Source organism: Dipodomys spectabilis, unplaced genomic scaffold (assembly GCF_019054845.1).
Source record: "Dipodomys spectabilis isolate Male_0828 unplaced genomic scaffold, ASM1905484v1 ptg000178l, whole genome shotgun sequence".
Lineage (NCBI taxonomy): Eukaryota > Metazoa > Chordata > Mammalia > Rodentia > Heteromyidae > Dipodomys > Dipodomys spectabilis.
In genome coordinates this window covers 1642005-1663062 of record NW_024870855.1, presented here as the reverse complement: position 1 = coordinate 1663062, position 21058 = coordinate 1642005, and the positions used below count along the sequence as shown (strand labels likewise).

The 21058-nt window shown below is 41.0% G+C and overlaps 1 pseudogene; it reads left to right on the top strand.

The window, feature by feature from the left end:
* Nucleotides 1-12014: 12014 nt before the first annotated feature.
* Nucleotides 12015-19635, top strand: LOC122120792 (annotated as a pseudogene).
* Nucleotides 19636-21058: the final 1423 nt, after the last annotated feature.

The window sequence follows — 21058 nt, the reverse complement described above, 5'->3', positions numbered from 1 at the left end:
TTAGAAGAATTATACTGTTCCACAGACCTAGACTAAAAACTTCCAATGCAGTCTGTCAGCCTTACGTGAGAAAGTCAGATGATTTCTGCCTTCACAAATTGGAAAGGATTTTTAGAAATACTCTTCAGTAATGATGAAATGTTCTCAGCAGAGTTGAGAGGCTTAAGTTGGTCAAACATTCATGGCCATCAGAAACCACCTAACAAGACCTTAAAAGAAGCTTTGACTCAAGCCTGACATCCTAGCTGCTTGGAAAATGGAGAATAGGTGGGTAACAGGTTTAAGGTGGCCTGGGCAAAAAAATTAGTGAGACCCATCTCAAGAGAAAAAGCCAGGTACACTGCTGTGAGCTTGTCATCCCAGCTATGGTAGTAGCATAAACACAAAGATTATTGTCCTGATGGTCAAAGACTCAAGAACCTATACCAAAATAACCAGAGTCAAAAGGGCCAAAGGTGTGTCCCAAGCGACGAAGCACCTGCCTAGCAAGCACAAGACCCTACGTTCAATCCCCAGTGCCACACTTCCCAATAAAGAACTTAAAATAGGGCCGGGAAGGTTGCTCAGGGGCAGAGTGCTTGCCTTACATGCATGAGACCCTGGGTTCAATTCCTCAGCACTCCATAAACAAAAAAAGGTGGAAGTGGTGTTGTGGCTCAAGTGGTAGAGCACTAGCTAGCCTTGAGCTGAAGAGCTGAGGGACAGCACCCAGGCCCAGAGTTCAGGCCCCATGACCAACCAAAAAAAAAAAAAAAAAGAAAGAAAAAAGAACTTAAAATAATCTATTTGGATATGCATAATATATATTATGCAACAACATTGTAGCTGTAGTGAGCTAGTTAATAGAAGGCAAGTTAATTTTTTTTGCTTTTGTTTCATTCTGTATATTTTTTCACAATGAAATATTAGTATTATAATTAGGCAAGTAGCACTATTAATATTTGATACTTACATACGTAATAAAACACTTAAAATACTTAAATATTATACTTTAAAAAAACAGTGGTTCACAAGGATAGGAGGAAAATAAGGGACCAAAGGAAGGAGATGAGAAGAAAATAATATGAAAACATGATCTATCACTGAGAGGAATTTTCAAAGTAAAACATCTTCCAGAGTTAGGGATCTTGCAGATTTATTCAGGAAATTAACAGTCTTTTCCTTGTGAAGCTTCTCTGAATGTCCCAGAAGAGTTCAACCTAACAGTAAACTCTAACATGGATCTAGTTGTACTTCCAGACAGTATTTGTCCAAATGAGGAATTTTATACCAGATTATGAAATACTATAAATTCATACCTTGAAGAACGATGCTCTAGTTTATTTCGTTCATTGCGATCTGTCAAGAAAGAAGACAGTTACACGTGAAAATGTGCTTTAGGAACCATGGAAAAGTTTTTTTTTTCTTTCATGTTTTAAAAATTAATTTAAAATTGATGTATGGAGCTACATAAGTGCCCAGGGCCTGAGTTCAAGCCCCAGGAATGGCAAAAACAAAACAAAACCAAAAAAAACCCAATACATTTCTTTTTGAACAATGTCACCCCTTCCATCAATCCCTCCCAGTTCTTAAATGTCAGCTTTCAAACCATTAGTGTTCTCCAGGGCTGTTCAAGGTAGCAGGTGTGCCCTACAGCCCTCTTCCTCAGGGGTGAGAGCATTTGCTGGACAGGGAGGTACAGGCACACAACAAAGACCAGGCAGGAAGACTTTCATGCTTTGTTAAAACTGTCTACTGGGAAAAATGTATCCTTATATGTATTATTTTGTTTTAAGAGAGCTCCACTGTGTTAAACACTTTGCTAAAACCAAAACACATTTAGCTAAAGAAAGAAAATAAACTGAAGAGCCACAGATTTCTTAGCTCAAAAAAGTCATTCCATGAATCATGGTTGGCAGAAGCTTCTAAGAGAATAGCGAGGGGGGGAAATGAGCAATGGTCTACATCTGCAAATACACTAGAGTTTGGCCTCCTCCTTAACTCTCCAGTGCCCAGAATAATCCAGAAGCCACATTTCAATGTTTCACCAATGGTAAAGTATAATGTACTTCTTGGTTGTCCCAAGTGGGGAGGAAGGAGCTCTAGTGGTTAAGAGACCAGAGATAGAGACTAAAGGTCCTACGATGCACAAAAAGAATTCTCTAGAACAAAGTGCCAAGAGTGCCAAGGCTGAGAAATCCAACTACAGGATAACAATTAAGAGCAGAGCTGTCTCATGTATGCAAGGAATCCTCTGGCTGTGTATGAAAGTCCACAGCACCAATCTGAAGACTATCACATACAAGGGAACCACCAAATCCCTGAGTAGCCATTTTTCAAATGGGAGGCACACTTTTCCCCAGTAGATGCTGAAAAATAGAAAATAAATGAAACTGAAAAAACCTCAGTGTTAGGGAAAATTTAACAACAGAAAGCAGTATATAAACCACAATGCAGTCTTATATGATTACTTTAAAAAATTTTATGAATCTCTTTAAACAATTAACATATTTAAACAAAAAAGAACATTAAGAAATTGTAACATAGGGCTGGGAAGGTGGCTCAGTGGTAGAGCGTTTGCCTTGCATGTATAAGGCCCTGGGTTCGATTCCTCAGCACCACATAAGCAAAAAGAAAAAAGCCAGAAGTGGCGCTGTGGCTCAAGTGGTAAAGCGCTAGCCTTGAGCTGAAGAGCTGAGGGACAGCACCCAGACCCAGAGTTCAGGCCCCACGACTAGACCCCAAAAAAAAAAAGAAATTGTAACATATCTAAGATGAAGGCATTTGTGGAAGGGAGCAGATAAATGGGGAGATAAATGGGGGGGGGGGGGAGATAAATACAGATAAAACACTCCATATACATGTGTGAAATGGAACAAAGAGATTTGATGAGACTAGTTTGGAAAGTGTGGTGGTGGGGGAATGGTAAAAAGGGTCATTATGATCAAGACTATACACACAAATAAAATTGTTAAAATGCAACTAGTTGATGTCAAATAAAAAGAGGAAAAGAGCCAGGTACCAGTGGCTCACGCCTATAATCCTCGCTACTCAGGAGGCTGAGATTTCAGTTAGAAACCAGCCTGGGCAAGAAGTCCATAAGACTCTAGTCTGTAATTAAGCACCAAAAAAAGCCAGAAGTGATAGAGTGCTAGTCTTATGCAAAAAGCTCAGGGATAGTGCCCAGACCTTGAGTTCAAGAACTGGGACAGTGCACGCATGCGCTTGGGCGCACACACACACACACACACACACACACACACACACACAGAGAAAAGCAATAAGAAAAATCCTATGAATAGCATCAAAATACAGTTTCCTAAAGTATTTACTCGAATGCTAACAAGATAGAATTAAACACAAAACAAAGACAAAGCAGGAATTTTTTTTCCTCTTTAATCTCTAGAAAACTTTAGAACTTCCAAAGAGAAATATGCGGGAAGGAACAGGTTTTCACACTTAAATGGATGCACAAGACCTTATGAACGAGTTAAATTTTTTAAAAAATGAACGAGTTTGCAATAGGAAGTGTACTCATTACCTTACTCATGTAACTGTAACCCTCTGTATAGTATCTTTACAATAAAAAAAAAAATAAAAAAAAAAAGAATGAGTGTGGAAGCCAAAGAGCACACTAAAACATGGATTTCTGAAAGATTAACAAGTAAATAGATTCACAATGCAACATATTTATATTGTCCAAAGACACAGAGCTAATGTTTCAGGCTCTAATTTCAACACCTGATATAATGTTACTACCTTATAAAACTTTTGTCTTGGGGCTGGGGGTTTAGCCCAGCGGAAGGGCGCCCGCCTGGCGCGCGCAAGGCCGTGGGTTCGGTTCTCAGCCCTGGTTTAAAAAAAAAAAAAAAAAAACTTTTGTCTTAATTTAACTTGGGCTCACCCTTTCCTTACATAAAAATACCATGCTTTTTACTTGTTGAGTGTAAAATACCTAGTAATAAGAGGAGGAAGGTATTTTTAATCATTAAAAAAAAATCATTTCTCTGTGGCTTTTAATCTACTAGTTTTGAGAAGAAGAAAAAAGAAGAAGCAAGGAACTGGGTAGAAATCAATTTAGCCTCCAATCACAAAGCAGAATCTCTTACCTGTGGCTAAAGATGAACTAAAACTGCCCAGAACATCATTTGCTGCTCTGTGTCCTTGTTTCGTAGTTTATTTAGGCCTGTATTCAAGTTCCCTCACTCAGCTTCCCCTTGCTCCACACAGGAGGAGGGAGACACAGAGTCAGGATGTGATTGATGCTGGTAAACAAGCTCCGTATCCAGCTTTCGCACTGATTGGCTGATGGGCTCTGACCAGCCAGCACAGCTGGGAGGGGTCCACCAGGAAGCCAGTGGCTCTCTGAGCTCTCTCCTTCTTGGTTCAAACAGAAAATTCTACAGTCAGTTTGATACTTTCTGCTCTAAGAAAATAAAAGTGCCTTTCCACAGTTTTACCCTACTGTACTAGTAAGCAAAATCTTAGAAAAATAACTGAGGATATTGAAGCATTTCCCTGTTAACTCAGAGTTAGTGTTATGTGGTGGATTCCTAACTAAATATGATTGTGTGGTGTTTATAATGGTTACCTCAGAAACCCACAGAGTGGATGCTTTGTGGGTAAGGATAAATTATCCATTAAGATATTCCCTATCCTCCAGCTCTTGACAACGGGAAACAAATGAAAACACATGTTCTCAGCATGACCTTTTCCTCAAAGCATACAAATAATGGGCCTCAATTTTGATGTAGCGCCACCTTTCAATTTGAGGGTCTAGGGTGAGTGGATGCCTGTATGTCTGGTATGTCTGTGTGGTGTGTATCTGCATGTCTCATGCTTTAAAAAAGGTACTCATCACAGAGATGCTACATTTTTCTTCTGTTCATGATAGCTGACAATGTTGTACAATTGTCAAGAAATACAAACATTAGTGGAAATGCAAAAATTCTGGCAAAAAATAGTAAGTACGATTATTTTGGTTCCAATGCTGACATTAACAGAACACATCACTGAGACCACATTTGGGCTGTGTCTTGCCAATGACAGCAAAACATTTGGATGAAATCCCTTAAGAACAATGAGAACATATCGATGACAAACATGGAAATTTCATCTTGGCTTACACAAATGCTGGGAGAGTAGAGATTTTATTTACTGCAAATCAAATGCTTTTTAGTGGTTAGTATGTCTAATTTTTAAATAATTAGAGAAGAATATATTAGTAGAGGCTCTTTGAACTTTTGCATATTTAGAAATCACGAGTTACTATCTCAAAGGTTCTGGGAAAAAACAAGGAAGTTTTTTTTTTTCTTTTAAAATAATTTATATGGTCCTAGAAGCTCATGCCTCTAGTCCTAGCTACTCAGGAGACTGAGATCCGAGGATCACGGTTCAAAGTCAGCCTGAGCAGAAAAGTTCACAAGACTTCTCTCCAATTAACCATCCCCCAAAAAAGCCAGAAGTAGAGCTATGGCTCAAGTGGTAGAGTGCCAGTTCTGAACATAAAAGCTCAGACAGCACCCAGGCCCTGAGTTCAAACCCTAGGACTGGCACACATGCACATGCACACGCACACACACACACAAGTACTTTCTATGAAAAACATTTTAAGGAAAATTTTTAATAGAAATATAAAAAAAGAATTTTTAACTGGAAGAGTGGTAATGCATGCCTTTAATTTCAGCACTTGGAAGCTGAATCAGGAAGTTCATGACTTTGAGGCCAGCCTGGACCATATAGCAAGACTGTCTCAAAAAATAAAAAGGTTATTAAAAATAAAATGCCTTAACTTTAAAATTTATCTGCCAAATGCTGCACCACATAAGCAAAAAGAAAAAAACCGGAAGTGGTGCTGTGTACCACTCAAGTGGTAGAGTGCTAGCCTTGAGCTGAAGAGCTGAGGGACAGTGCCCAGGCCCAGAGTTCAGGCCCAACGACCGGACCCAAAAAAAAAAAAAAAGAATGAAGTCCAGGGACCCACCATTCTGGGCATTAGGGCTGAGGTCACTCAAAGGCCAACAGTGCATTCTTACAAGCCAGGCTGGACATCCCAGATGGACAGACAAAAATGTGTAGTTCTACCATACCTAACACACCTGTGTATACACAGACATTATCCCTCTTCTTGCCAATGCCACTCAGCCAGGCCATTTCCTAACTGAGGAAGGGGAAGAATGCTGAGCTGCCAGGAAGGATGTCCGTGGCTGTGTGAGATTAAATATTGTGGGGAGATTAGGGATGGCAGTGGGGGAACCCACAGTACAAGACAGGGACTGGAAGTAGTAGGGAGCTTCCAGAGGTACAAGATTCTCTCTCCATTTTCACTTCAGATTCTGGAGCTTAGGTGTTATACCACATATGCAGAAATGGGCTCTGCTCTGGTGAGGGCAGCTTAATAAACATGGTGCACAGATCTGGAATCTGGCCTGAAATCATTCTGAGCGAATCTAACACCATCAAATACCTTGAAATGGAGATCACACAAATGCAAATGTCATCTTGTGCTCTGATGAAAACTAAGAAGAACAGCCAACTTGGAACTTATCAGAAGCTTTGAAGACCACTCGGGAAGACAAAATCAAACCTCACTGGGTAAGGTCTGACTGTCTTTGCAAACTGAAGTCAGTGTTAGGTCTAAAATTGTGCTTTGCAATTAGGGGAAGATCAGTCTCCATGGATGAATATATGCAGATACACGCATCATAGAGCAGGACACAGTGTAGTAAGGAAAGCATTTATATACCTCACAGCAAAATACCAAACCCTCTCTGTCATCTGTGAAGAGATTCTACATGGATTGGAAGCTCTCTAGCATTATTAAGTATTACTGTCAAGGTCCAGTTTGAGAATATGTACGAATATATTGTTGTTGTTGCTGTTTTGTTTTGTTTTTTAAATAGACTCACTATGTTGCTCAAGGTTGGTCTCTCTTCTCCGCCTCAGCTTCCTTAGTACCTGGGCCTATAGAAGTGTACTGCCATGCCTGGCTTATCTCTTCTTTCAAAAACATTGATCAATTCTACATAAATACTTTGTATCTTTCCTTTGAGATTAACTAAAAACTTCACAAAGTGAAGGAATCAGTCACCTGGCAAGCAAAGAAAGACATTTTTTGCTGGTGATAGAATACATATAAAACAGTGGTCCTGTAAGTTTTCAATGGAGCTGAAAAAATTCCTGTTGCTTTGATAAATATAGCTACACAAAGCATCACATGTTACTCACATGTTTGTGAATAACACGTGATGCTACCAGTTGTATAATTATAGGACATGTAATTATGTTCAGCATACAATACTACTTGACAAAAATAATAAAAATGACTTACCAGTTTATGTATTTACTATTTTGAGGAAGGAGCATACTAGGGATTGAACTCTGGGCCTCCTGCTAGGCTAGACAAATGCTCTACCACTGAAGCACACCCCCAGTTAAGTTCTTGTTTTTGAGAAGCAATCGCTGGTAACTCTGCCCAGAAGAGATGGAATTGTGGATGTGTACCACCATAACCAGCCCACTTCTTACCATTATTTTAGAATGTATTCCTTCTACTGATGAAGGATGCTTACTGTAAATCAGTATGTCATGTTACACTGGCAGCAGCCATGTGTATTTGCACCTCTAGACTGTGCTAAGAGGTGTCTGAGAGACTGCTCTACACCATTTGGGGCTGTGTAAGTTATTCTGATGTGTACATAACCTGAGGCCACTCAGTGATATATTTCTCATAAACAGTTTATCCCCATCCTTGGGTGATCCAACAATGTCATTACCTTTTTACTTACGATAAGATTAAATAAAACAATGAACCCATCTATTATATGATAAATACCAAGGCTCATGAGTCTTTTTTTTTTTTTGGGTCCGGTCGTGGGGCCTGAACTCTGGGCCTGGGTGCTGTCCCTCAGCTCTTCAGCTCAAGGCTAGCGCTCTACCACTTGAGCCACAGTGCCACTTCTGGCTTTTTTCTTTTTGCTTATGTGGTGCTGAAGAATCGAACCCAGGGCCTCATGCATGCAAGGCAAGCGCTCTACCACTGAGCCACCTTCCCAGCCCATGAGTCTTACTTTTTTCTGATCTTCTGAGTATTACTTTGGTGACTCTTTTAATAGATAGTAAAACTAGAGCCTGGCAAGGTGGTTTGCACCTGTAATCCCAACTACCAGTAGTTGGAGATAAAAGGATTGTAGTTTGAGGCCAGCCTGGGCAAAAGTTAGTGAGACTCTACTTTCAAAATCAAGCCCAGCATGGTGCTACATGTAATCCTCCTACTTCAGTCTCTTTTGTAGCTGGAAGTATAGTCATGCATCACTAAGCCTGGCTTATTCTTACTATTTTTAGTATCTGGCTTAAGAGATATCTTCTACATGAAACTGACTGAATTTCTTCAGTATTCTTTGTTTGCTAATTTTTTTAAAAAATAGGAACTTGAACTTGTAATCCTTTTGTCTTTACCTCCTGAGTGTTGGGATTATAGCTATATGTTACTGCGTCTAACTCCTACAGCTGTTTAACAAATTATCACAAAGTTAATGGTCTAACACAATATAAATGTATCTTCTTACAGCTCCAGAAGCTAGATTTCAAAGTGCTTCTCACTGGGCTAAAATTAAGATGCCCTCAAGGCTGTATTACTATTAGAGGCATCAGGAAAGAATTCATTTTCTTGCTTTTATCATCTTCAAATCACCTGCATTCTTTGACTTGTGGATCCTTCCTTCAAGAGTGAAAAAGTGACCTTGGTTTCCTCTACTACCACCTTTTTACTTTTTCATGTTGGTCCTAAGGCTTAAACTCAGGGCCTACGCATGCCCTGAGCTTTTATAATCAAGGCTAGCACTCACCACTTGAGCCACAGTTCCACTTCTGGCTTTTTTTTTGGGGGGGGGTGGGCGTGGCAGTCGGCTATGGGGCTTGAACTCTGGGCCTGGGCACTGTCCCTCAGCAATTCAGCTCAAAGCTAGCACTCTACCACTTGAGACATAGTGCCACTTCTGGTTTTCTGGTGGTTTATTGGATATGAGTCTCATGGACTTTCCTGCCCAGGCTGGCTTTGAGCCTAATCCTCAGATCTCAGCCTGAGTAGCTAGTATTACAGGAGTGAACACCTTCTTCTAACTTCTTCTTTTAAGGACTGTGATTACAGTTAGTTACATTGGGTCTAAGAGATAATACAGTGCAATATCTTTACATGAATGTCAGCTGATCACAGCAACCTTAATTCTCCTTTGCCCTATAATTTATTGACCTATTTGTTGATTTTCAGGATTAGGATGTGGATCCTAGTGTGCGTATGAGAGGGGAGGGTATTATTCTGCTTGGAACATCTTCTCAGAATGATTATACTTCCTGTATCATTCACTAGACACTTCACCCAGGGCACTGTGTACTGCAAGCTTTCAGCAAATGTCTGTTCCTTTTATTTAATCAGTGTCTCTGATGAAAGCATGGACATGTCTTAGATCCTGTTTCAAGCAGCTTTGTAAGTGTCTGTAGATAATGGTTACATCCAATGCCCTCCTGTTTTCTTTTCTTCCCTGCATCATTTATGTTGTAGCTGGCTTATTAATGTGTCTGACATTGCTGAAAAATATCTTCTTAAGAATTCCAATTCACTTTTTACAAACATGATAGTAACTTAAGAGTCATCTTTGTCCTAAAACAATCCACACTGGGTCTGTTCTTCTCTCACAAAGTAGCCTTTGCAAAACCAAAACATGCATAGGAGAAAAAAATATATAGCACACATAAATTGGAAGGGAAACTATCTGGTGACAGGCTGCTACCTCCTTTTGATAATTCTTCTTTAAAATGTTGCAACTGAACCATTTTGATTGTTGAGTTCAACTGAGTATTGAGCCAGGCTTTTTATGAGCTTTTTTACTGCATTTTCAGAGATGCAAAATGAGAGTCACCACTGCACTGCCCTTTGTTACCCAAGGTAATCCTGGCTGAGGATATAAAGAAGATGGGCATCTCATCGTGGGCTCTTGGGAAGCAATGTGGGAAGAGAGGAAACACAGAGGCTGGCTTAGTGACTGATGACATCAATCTTCCTCGAGTCAAACCTCAAGCTTTCTTTTTTTTCTTTTTTTTTTTTTTTTTTTGGGGGGGGGGGGGTCCGGTTGTGGGGCCTGAACTCTGGGGCCTGGGCGCTGTCCCTCAGCTCTTCAGCTCAAGGCTACTGCTCTACCACTTGAGCCGCAGCACCACTTCCGGCTTTTTTCTTTTTGCTTATGTGGTGCTGAGGAATCGAACCCAGGGCCTCATGCATGCAAGGCAAGCACTCTACCACTGAGCCACCTTCCCAGCCCCAAACCTCAAGCTTTCTAATGATTCTCTTACCTCAATAACTACTTTCATGTACCCCCACCCCCGCCACACACACCCCATTTTGATGGCAATCATGGTGCTTGAACTCAAGGCCTGATTTCATTTTCCCATTGTAGTCTCTGCAAAAATGATAATCACATTCAAGGAGAAAGTAAAAGGAAGAACTGAAAAATAGACACAATTCCTTCAGGATGAATCACATTGCACATCTCTTCATCCTCTGAGACTCTCAGCACCCTTTCCCAGGCCACAGTCACCCCATGGGTAGTAAGCCTTCACTGTCTTCTTTCTACTTATATATTTGTATATGTGTGCTGGTATTGTGGCTTATACTTAGAGCTTGCCCTTACGCTTTTTGCTCAAGGCTGGTACTTGTGAACCCACAGCTCCACTTCCAGCTCTTTGCTGGTTAACTGAGTTTCACAGACTTTCCTGCCCAGGCTGATTTAGAACCGCAATCCTCAGATCTCAGCCTCCTGAGTAGCTAGGATTACAGGTGTGAGCCACTGTCATCTGGCTACCCCCGACTTCTACATATAGGAATTCATTCTTTTTGTTTTGTTTTATAGTAATAAGACTTGAACTCAGCCACCAGTGCCCAGCTTACACATTTATTAGTGTATATTAAGTGTACAAAAAAATAGGCCTGCTTACTTATGCAAATAATGTATTTTGGTCTTACAGTCACATTTTAAGTCTCCAGAACCACCCAATGGCTCTCCAGGCTAGGATTAATGAGGGACAAAGAATGAATAATACAGATTAAATGTAAATATTTTATTTTGTTATAAAATTACTAAAACCTCCCACTGTTTTCAGGATGATAGACATTCCATAAGAATTCAGAAAACAAAAAGTTAAATTGTTAGCTGGGAGTTGGTGGCTCATGCCTGTAATCTTAGCTATTCAGCAAGCTGAGATCTAAGTACTGGATTTAGTTATCAGCTCAGCCAGGAAAATCTGTGAAATTCTTATCTACAATTGATCACCAAAAAGCCAGAAGTGGAAATATGACTCAAGTGGTAGAGTACCAGCCTATAGCAGGAAAAACTAGGAGAGAGCATTAGGCTCTGAGTTCAAGCCCCACTACCAGCACAAAAACAAAAACAATAAAATTTTAAATTGTTATATCAGATGCAAAAGGATGATGACTAATATTTCTAAGCCACTTGCTGCTTTTTCAGCTGTTGAGGTATAAATTAACATTTTATAAACAGTAAAAAAAACTTACTATGTTTTCTCTTCCATTGGTTCTAATTATTATACAGCTTCCCTTCGTATTTGCTGATCTGCAAAGTAAACTCAGAAACCACTGTAGCTGAGATTCTACCTTTGGAAAGGCCAGAAACACCAGAGGCCCACAGTCCTCTGAGCCCCAGGGACCTAGCCTCGTACCAGGGCTGTTGATGCTATAAATCTTTCCCACTTGGGTCTTTGAGTTTTTATCCACAGTGAGGCAGTCTTGATCACAAATTTAGAGCAATAAAAAAACATTTTTCTTTTAATGAAAGAAAGGTAAAGTCATATCCGAGCCTGGCCAAACTACTTGGCCTAGGGATCAGGAAGGTATTCTCTGTGCAACACATCTCTTGCTGCAGATTCAAGACTCCTGTCCTTCCCACCCTCCTTATTAACTTCCATCCACACAATCATCTTTAGCAGACAGAATACCCAACTGTTTCATTGTACTCTTGGCTGTCATGAATGCCCAAAGTAAGTTCTCAAGCCTCCCAGAGTGTTAAGTTTAAAGAAATACTGGAGATATCTACCATTTAGCCTTAAAGTATTTGATTTCTTCTCATGGGCAGAAATAATGCCTCTCCTTCTTCATCCAGCCACTGCTTAGCACCAATCATCAGCTTAGCACACTTTATGTCTGGCAGCTCCTATTAATCTATACTGCTTAAGACAGTGCCTTTAGGGAAGTGGAGCTGGGCTCAAGTGGTAGACGCCAGTCTTGAGTGAAAAAGCCAAGGGTCAGTGCCTAGGCCCAGATTTCAAGCCACAGTCCCAGCACGCACACACACACACACACACACACACACACACACACACACACACACACACACACTATAATATTTTATTTATATATATACATATATATATATATATAAAATGCCTGACACCTTACGCAGCAGATACCACATAAGCTTCTGTTGTTGAATATATGGCACTGAGCCTGCAAATTAGAAATAAACTGAGCTAAAAATTAGCCTCTGTGTTATTTGTTCATTTTTGTTTCTTTTGTGGAATAGGACTGATGTTACTAATTCACAAAGAAGGGAGAGCACATTATCTCACAAAGCGGTTGAATAATTTTGATTTGGAAGGAAATAATTTGGAAGTAAGACTTCAGTGTTGCAGAATTAGCAAAAAATTTGTTTTTCATTATCATTTTTATTGCATCTATCACATTTTTTTGATTTATCCCAAAGACAGAGAATGCTTCATAAGGGTTTCACTTTTTGGCTCTCAGGTCACAGAAAACCATCGGAACCAATTCAGAACCTGGGTAAACAACAATGACAGCTGTTACTCACTGTTCCCTCCCTTGAGGCCTTTTGAATATAGTTCCACTTAATCTAATCATGGGACTATGAAGTCCCATGGTCTAGGTTTTTGTCATGTTTATTTGATGACAAAGCAAAGGCTCAGAGAAGTTACTTTAAATAAAGAGAAAATATGAACATTTGAGCCTACATCTGAACCACTACAAAGTCCCCACTTCTGGGAGGTTTCACTTGATGAATGCACCACGAGAAACATATCAAAACTTATCAGATGGCATGTTGTATAGAGACTAAATCCAGCGTCCAAGGTTTTCATTAGTGCCATAAACCACCCCCTCTCAGAAGTTCCTAAGAATACAGAAGCATTTGACTTGGGCATCTATGACCAGGTGTCTGAGTCAGGACAGCTGCTCCCGTTGACTCCCTATCCTGTCATTATCAACAATCTCAGGTTACTAACATTGAATTCATGAGCAGAGCATACATCCAGGGGCATGAAGAGAGGGAGGTGGTAGTTTAATGATAGTAATTCATCATAAAATCAACAGATCTAAGACAGGCTTGAATTCTGCTGAATTCCTATATTCTTAGGGGTCAAGTAACTAGAGAAAAATATGTATCTAGGACACCAAGCCGAGTATTTCTGATTTTTTTTTCTTACACAATTAAGTATGGTTTGGTGGCAATGTAAAGTCTACCCTCACAAAAGATAGTTAAAATACACAAACATTAGATGGGAGCTCAGCTACAGGCAAGAATGTGTCATCTAAATGACTTCTAGAGACCTTGGGTGTGTTGGTCATTAGCATCATAGAAAATTGTCACACCCAGACACAAGGAGAAATGTTAAAACATGTTTGTTTGAAATTGGTCCTGGATGAACTCCATGCATCATAGGCGAGTAAAAAATAGGTCTGAGAACAGATCTGCCATTTGGTCAGAGGACACTTTCAGCAATGCAGAGATGAAACAGGGGAGCTCTTCCATTCTGTCAGAAACCAGAGTAAGGAGGTAAAAGCTTCTTTCCCACAGAGCCCAGGATGAAACAATTGCAGTTACAGGTTGAGTTAGATCGGTATTAGCTTTGGACACCCTCTGTCTCTGCTTGCTCAAATATAGGTATCCTTGATCTATCCCAGGTCTGCTCAACAGAAAAAAGAATCAAAGATAGTCTGAATGTCTTTAAGCACAATAGATTAGGAATATAGATAGACTTTAAAACAATCTACTTTCAACAAAAATTCATAGTCCATGTTGAGACACAAGAGCAAATTATTTTTTTATTCATTATTTTTTTTGTTGGTCGTGGGCCTTGAACTCTGGGCCTGGGTGCTGTCCCTCAGCTCTTCAGCTCAAGGCTAGCACTCTACCACTTGAGTTACAGTGCCACTTCCGGTTTTCTGGTGGTTTATTGGAGATAAGAGTTTCACGGAGGGGCTGGGAAGTTGGCTCAGTGGTAGAGCGCTTCCCTTGCATGCATGAGGCCCTGGGTTCGATTCCTCAGCACCACGTGAGCAGAAAAAAAAAGCCAGAAGTGGTGCTGTGGCTCAAGTGGTAGAGCGCTAGCCTTGAGCTGAAGAGCTGAGGGAAAGCGCCCAGGCCCAGAGTTCAGACCCCACGACTGGAACCCCCCCCCCCCACCACCAAAAAAAAAAAGTTTTACGGAGTTTCCTGCCCGGGCTTGCTTTTAACTGCGATCCTCAGATCTCAGACTCCTGAGTAGCTAGAATTACAGGCGTGAGCCACCGGTGCCAGGGCGAAAATTATTTTTGTGTGTGTGCTGGTCCTGGGGCTTGAACTCAAGGACGTTATGCTGTCGCTGTGCTTTTATGCTCAAGGCTAGCACTCTACTACATGAGCCATAGCTCCACAGCTTCTGGTGCTGAACTGGAGATAGCAGAGTCTCATGGACTTTCTGCCCATGCCCAGGCTGGGTTCAAACTGAGATCCTTAGATCTCAGGGCTTCAAACTGAGATCCTGATATCTCAGTTTCCTGAGTAGGTAGGATTACAGGCACAAGCCACTGATACCTGGAGAGTTCTCACATTTTTGCTTAGGGCCAGCCTTGGACTATGATCCTCCTGCTTCTTCATCTTTCCCCTATAGGTTTCGAGATATTGCTGGGGTTTAAACTCCAGGTTAGTACTCTACCACTTGAGCCAAGCCATCTTAAGCCTTTCAGTTAGCTTTTTTTGTGTAGATACAAGGGCTTTAACTCTGGGTTTCATGCTCTCATTAGGTTTTTTTTCTATCACAGATGGTACTCTACCACTCAACCCATGCCTTCACTTCTGGCTTTTTTCTGGTCATAAGAGTATGGTTAATTTGCCTAGGCTGGCCTTGAACCACAATCATTCTATCTCCACATCCTTTGTACCTTTCATTATAGTATATACTATCATTCCAAACCCAAGAGCAAAAAAATTTTGATGCATATTTACACTACCAAAAGGACAGAAGAGTGGTAACATTACTGACTGGTGTAAGAATTGTGAATGTTGAATACAAAAACATTTGCATAAATTTCCAGACTTTTTCCAAATAATACCAGCAACAAAATCTATGTATGTCCCGGTCACATCTTTACAGTAAGAGCTAATTCCATGTTTCACTACAGTTATATCCATCACTTGTACTGGTATATCTGTCTTATAAAAAATTTTAAGAAAATCCCTATATCAGTTGACATTCTGACCACTTGGACTTAAAGACAGCTAGTAAGTAGTCAAAACAAATGTCTAGAAGCTACTATAAAATATGGAATTACAGGAAAGCTTAGCTATGCCTAAGAAATTGCCAAATTCTTCCAGAAAAAGAATCAGACATGGGCTTAACTTCTGCCTGGGAAAAAGGGAAATTGGGAATGTTAGGATAGGATGATGCCTCTTGTGTTGGGAGAATCATAGATACAAAAATGCAAAGGTGTGAAGAATTCAGAAAGTATTGAGTAATTAGTGTTGGCTGAGTTTAGGGTGTGAAGAAAACACACAGGGAGATGATTTAAAATTAATTCAGGACCATATTGGAGCAAATCATGAATACTTATTGTGCAGTAGCTTGTATTTTTTTTGTGCATAATGGAAGAAAGGTGACATGGAGAGATGGATGGAGATAGGAGGGCCAACAGAAGTGGAAGGACCATTTATGTTTTTTTTTTTTATGGGTCTGGTCGGGGGCCTGATCTCTGGGCCTGGGCGCTGTCCCTCAGCTCTTCAGCTCAAGGCTAGCACTCTACCACTTGAGCCACAGTGCCACTTCCGGCTTTGTTTTTCTGCTTATGTGGTGCTGAGGAATCAAACCCAGGGCCTCATGCATGCAAGGCAAGCGCTCTGCCATTGAGCCACCTGCCCAGCTCCACGGAAGGACCATTTATGACAGTAGAAACAAGAATTAAAAGCTGGGCCAAAGGCAACAGTGAGGGAAGTGAAAGCAACAGGGCTGATTAGAGAATGGAAATCTTAGGCAGGATAACACCGTGTGGAAGCAGGAAGCTTGTGGAAGGATATAGGTCATGGAACACTCTATCATTAGTCAGAAAAGAACAAGATGAATGGCTAAATGTATTGGATTTGCGGTATTAAGTGAAAAATTGTATGTTAAATTAGATTCAACTTGGCTAAAGCTCTCTCCTTAGAGAGCTTAATAATGTCAACTAACTACAACCTCACCTGGGATTGTTTCCAGGGCTTCACACAGATGAGGCCAACAGTCTACCACTGAGCTATACTCTACAAGCCAGTCTTTAAATCTTCTTTTTGAGAAAGACCCTGATTAAGTTGTCCTGACTGGCCTTGAACTTGAGATCCTTCTGCCTCAGCTGGACTACAAGTATGCACTGCAATGCTCTGCACTGGACACTTTTAATGAACTGTAAGGGCCACATTCCCACTTCTGGCTTCTTTGCTGGGTAACTGGAGATAAGAGTCTTTCGGATTTGTCTAACCAGGCTGACTTGGAACCAGGATCCTCAGATCTCAGTCTCCAGAGTAGAATGACAGGCATAAGCCACAGTACCACAAGGAAGAAAAAAAAAAGTACACAAAACAAGACAAAAATATTACCCAGTATTTATGAAAAAAAAAAAAAAACAGATTGATCTTATTTTCCTGAGTTCAGTACTGAGACATCCCATAAACACATATTCCTAACAACTCTACTAATAAAACAACAACAAAAAGCAAACACTAATAAACACCATAACCATCCTGCCTCCAAGAGAGATCAGAAATGGCCATTTAAAAAACATTTGCATTAACCCTTTAGACTTTTTTTTTTTACATGCTTTACTTTTACCCTGAGAGTCTGGAAAAAGTCTAGCTATTTCTGAAATGGACCAAATGTTTCATTTTTACCCTAAATACTCAGAATTTAATGCTTAGGAATGAGCACAGCTGATTAAAAGACAAGTCAATATATTTTTAGTTAGTACTGACTAGAGATTTCTCTAATTAAGAAGCATTTGTGTCACCTGATTTCTGGCCTCACTTTCAGATTCTCTCCATACAGCAGGAAACATTAAGTACAAGATTAAACTTAATTTAACAAAGAAATATTTGTACATGTTCAAACATGCACAGTCAAGTCAGTAGCATTTTTATGTCTAAGATAATCAAGAAAAATTGTTTTCAGCATTAAGAAACTCTTCTAGTGACAAAGAGCAACAGGAAAGAGACTCTTGGAGGAAAGAAAAGAAAGTGAACTTTATTTGCATAGAAAGTAGACCTCCTGGGTCTGCTAAGCACTAGGAGGCAGGAGTCCTTCCCATCCCCTTCCCCTTCCCCTTTCCCCTTCCCCTCCCTGCCTGGCAGCTCCCAGGGGGAACAAAAACAAAATTTAAAAAGAAAGCAAACAAAACACATCAATGGAAAAACACTCCCACACTCTTAAGTGTATTTTCACTTTTTTTTTTTTTAAATCAGAAACTGAAGTAACTAAATTCAGCTTTTCCTTTGTCAACTCAATATCGTTGTGGCCATCTGTTAACTTTCTATCATCTCTTACTTGAAGACATAAAGTGAGCCTCAAAAACATTTAAGTGCAGGCGTCTCCGCGCCCCGCAGCATCTGCCGGCACGTTTCACGGCCTCCGCGGTCCCGCAGGGGCCCCAGCCGGGAGAGCACACGGGCGGCAGGCTGGCTGGGCCTGCGGCGAGCGCCAGGACTGCAGCGTCGCGTCTGCGGGGTGGAGCTCACGCGGCTGAGGATCCGGCTCGCCCGCGGGAGTCGAGATGCTGGGCCGATCGATCGGCACCGAGGGCCGCGGCCCTGCTGACCCTGCCGCAGACGGCTCCCCAGGAGGAGCTGGAGAACATCAATCCGGAGAAGGCAGCGCCCGGCCGCCGCGGAGCCAGGCCGCGCCCGCGGTGCTCAAAGCCGGCCCTGCGCGGGCGGCGGGGCCGCCGAGGCCCAAGACACGACGAGCTGCACCCCTAAAGGACCTGCCGATAAATGATGAGCCTGTCAGCGCTCTTCCTCCTTGGAAGGCTTCACTATTCATGTGGACAAAGCCCCTGCAGAATCTCAGAAGCCGCCACCCGAACCCAAAGCCACGGTGTGCGAAGATGTGCTGGCTTTTAATACAGCCATTGCTTTGTCTGGCACACGAAAACCTCTGGTACCTCTTGATTTTCCAATGGATGGTAGTTTTGAGTCACCACATGCTATGGACATATCAATTGTGCTAGAAGATGAGAAGCCAGGGAGCGTGAATGAAGTGCCAGAGTACCACGCAGACATCCATGCATACCTCAGGGAGGTGGAGGTTAAATGTAAACCTAAAGTGGGTTACATGAAGAAACAGCCTGACATCACCAGCAGTATGAGGGCCATCCTGGTGGACTGGCTGGTAGAAGTGGGGGAGAAGTACAAGCTGCAGAACGAGACCCTGCACCTGGCTGTGAACTACATTGACCGCTTTCTGTCCTCCATGTCTGTGCTGAGAGGAAAGCTCCAGCTCGTGGGTACTGCCGCCATGCTGCTTGCCTCAAAGTTTGAAGAAATATACCCCCCAGAAGTAGGCGAGTTGGTGTACATTACAGATGATACCTATTCTAAGAAACAGGTTCTGAGAATGGAGCACCTGGTTTTGAAGGTCCTTGCTTTTGACCTGGCTGCACCTACAGTAAACCAGTTTCTTACACAGTACTTCCTACACCTGCAGCCTGCAAACAGCAAGGTTGAAAGCTTAGCAATGTTTTTGGGAGAATTATGTCTGATAGATGCGGACCCGTACTTGAAGTACCTGCTGTCGATTATTGCCGGAGCTGCCTTTCACTTAGCACTCTATACCATCACAGGACAGAGCTGGCCGGAATCAATCATTAGTCCAAAAGACTGGATACACCCTGGAAAGCCTCAGGCCTTGCCTCCTGGACCTCCACCAGACCTACCTCAGAGCACCACAGCATGCGCAGCAGTCCATCCGAGAGAAGTACAGAAACTCAAAGTATCATGGGGTTTCTCTCCTCAACCCACCCGAGACACTAAATCTGTAACTATGAAGGATGCCTTGCTTTCTAATGTAAATCATTTCAAGTACATGGTGTACAGTTTTTATTTTAGGTTTTAATTTCACAATCATTTCTGAACATACAAGTTTTGGCCAAGGACAAATTATGATATCTATCATTTTTAAATGGTTTTAATTTGTATATCTTTTTGTACACGTATCTATCTCAGATAATTAGCTAATTTTAAGTGGTTTTAGTAAATATTGACTCCAGCCGCCGCCAATATAAGAATAAATTAATTTGGAAGTCTTCATAAGTGAAGGTTAATTTGAAGTAAAACTATGACTTTTGGGGGATATCATTTAGAAACGCTCTCTTAGCTTAGGGTTTATTATATAATAAGGAAAGCTCTTCTCTAGGAAAGCAGACCCTCCCTCAAATTCTGACATTCTTTATCCTAAATAATTGGGCCTATTTGCTGCACTGCTCACACTTTCTTTTGACTGGGAAAAGTGTGCTCTGGACCCAGCCCTGGTCTGTCTCTTTGCTCTTTCTCTTAGCTCTTTCTTTGCATGAAGTATGGCAGCTTATTAAATAACTTATTCCTCATCAACCTTTACAAACTCAAGAGATTACACATGGGAAGCTCTGAAATAGATAAGGTTCTCTAGAAATGTTCATTTGAAGCATAATGTAAAAGAAAAGAAACTGCTAGGTTTTCTAAAGGACTTTTGAATAAAAAATACCCAAGATTGTTAGCATGGAATAAATATCCTTTTAATAGTTATATATACATACATTAAATCATGTTAACTCTAATTAGCCGCTCTCTTCTTTTTCCTCTTCCTCACTGGATGTTTACTGGGTGCTTTCTCTTGTTTTGCACTGACCATCTGTGTTCTGTGAATAAAGTAACAGCTCAAAAAAAAAAAAAACATTTAAGTGCATATTGCAAGACTGTTCTGAGATTTAAACAGATGTGTGCTTACACGAAGGCTTGACTGGGACTCACTGAAGAGTGTGTAATTACTGTGCCAGTAGTCCCACTGAAGGGACTTAACACACACAGCCTCCTGCACATTCGGAATATGTCTGCACCTGCATGCTAAGCAAGGATTCACTGTATCCATATATGTCCACATATTCACAACTATTTTCTCAGTTAAATAAGAGTTATAGTTGGTCCTTCTGGCTTTATACAAAACATTTGTTTTCAATTTGTTTCTGAGAAAAGGACAAGAAAGTTATCAACTAACTCATCAATAAGAAACGGGACTTATCTGGATGAAGATCAGAAATATACGACTTTGTATAGGGTAAGCATGAGAAAAAGGATGAAGCATTACTAAATGTAAACTTATACTATCATATGTTGTATATTAAATATACACTCTTATAAATCCTTCTTTCCAGAACAGACCAAGGTTAATGACTGGAAAACCTGATTGCTGATACAACTGTGTTTTCCTTTCACCTTGCAGAGTGGCATACACCTGTAATCTCAGTGCTAAGGAGGCGGGGGACGCTGAGGCAGCAGGATCATGAGTACCTGGTATAAGAGGTGGAAACACTGAGGAAGAAAACCTTGTTACTTCAAACATTGCACTTCTGTCTAATGCTTTTCAGTACTGCAAAGAACAAATCCAACAGGCAGACACACCATTCCATTAAGTCTGGCCTGTTGATATTTTAATAACAATGACTAAAATATCCTTTCCATCTGCATGTTGGAGAGAAAGTAAGGGCACCTGGTCTAGATGTACATGTCAGGCACAGTTCTCAACA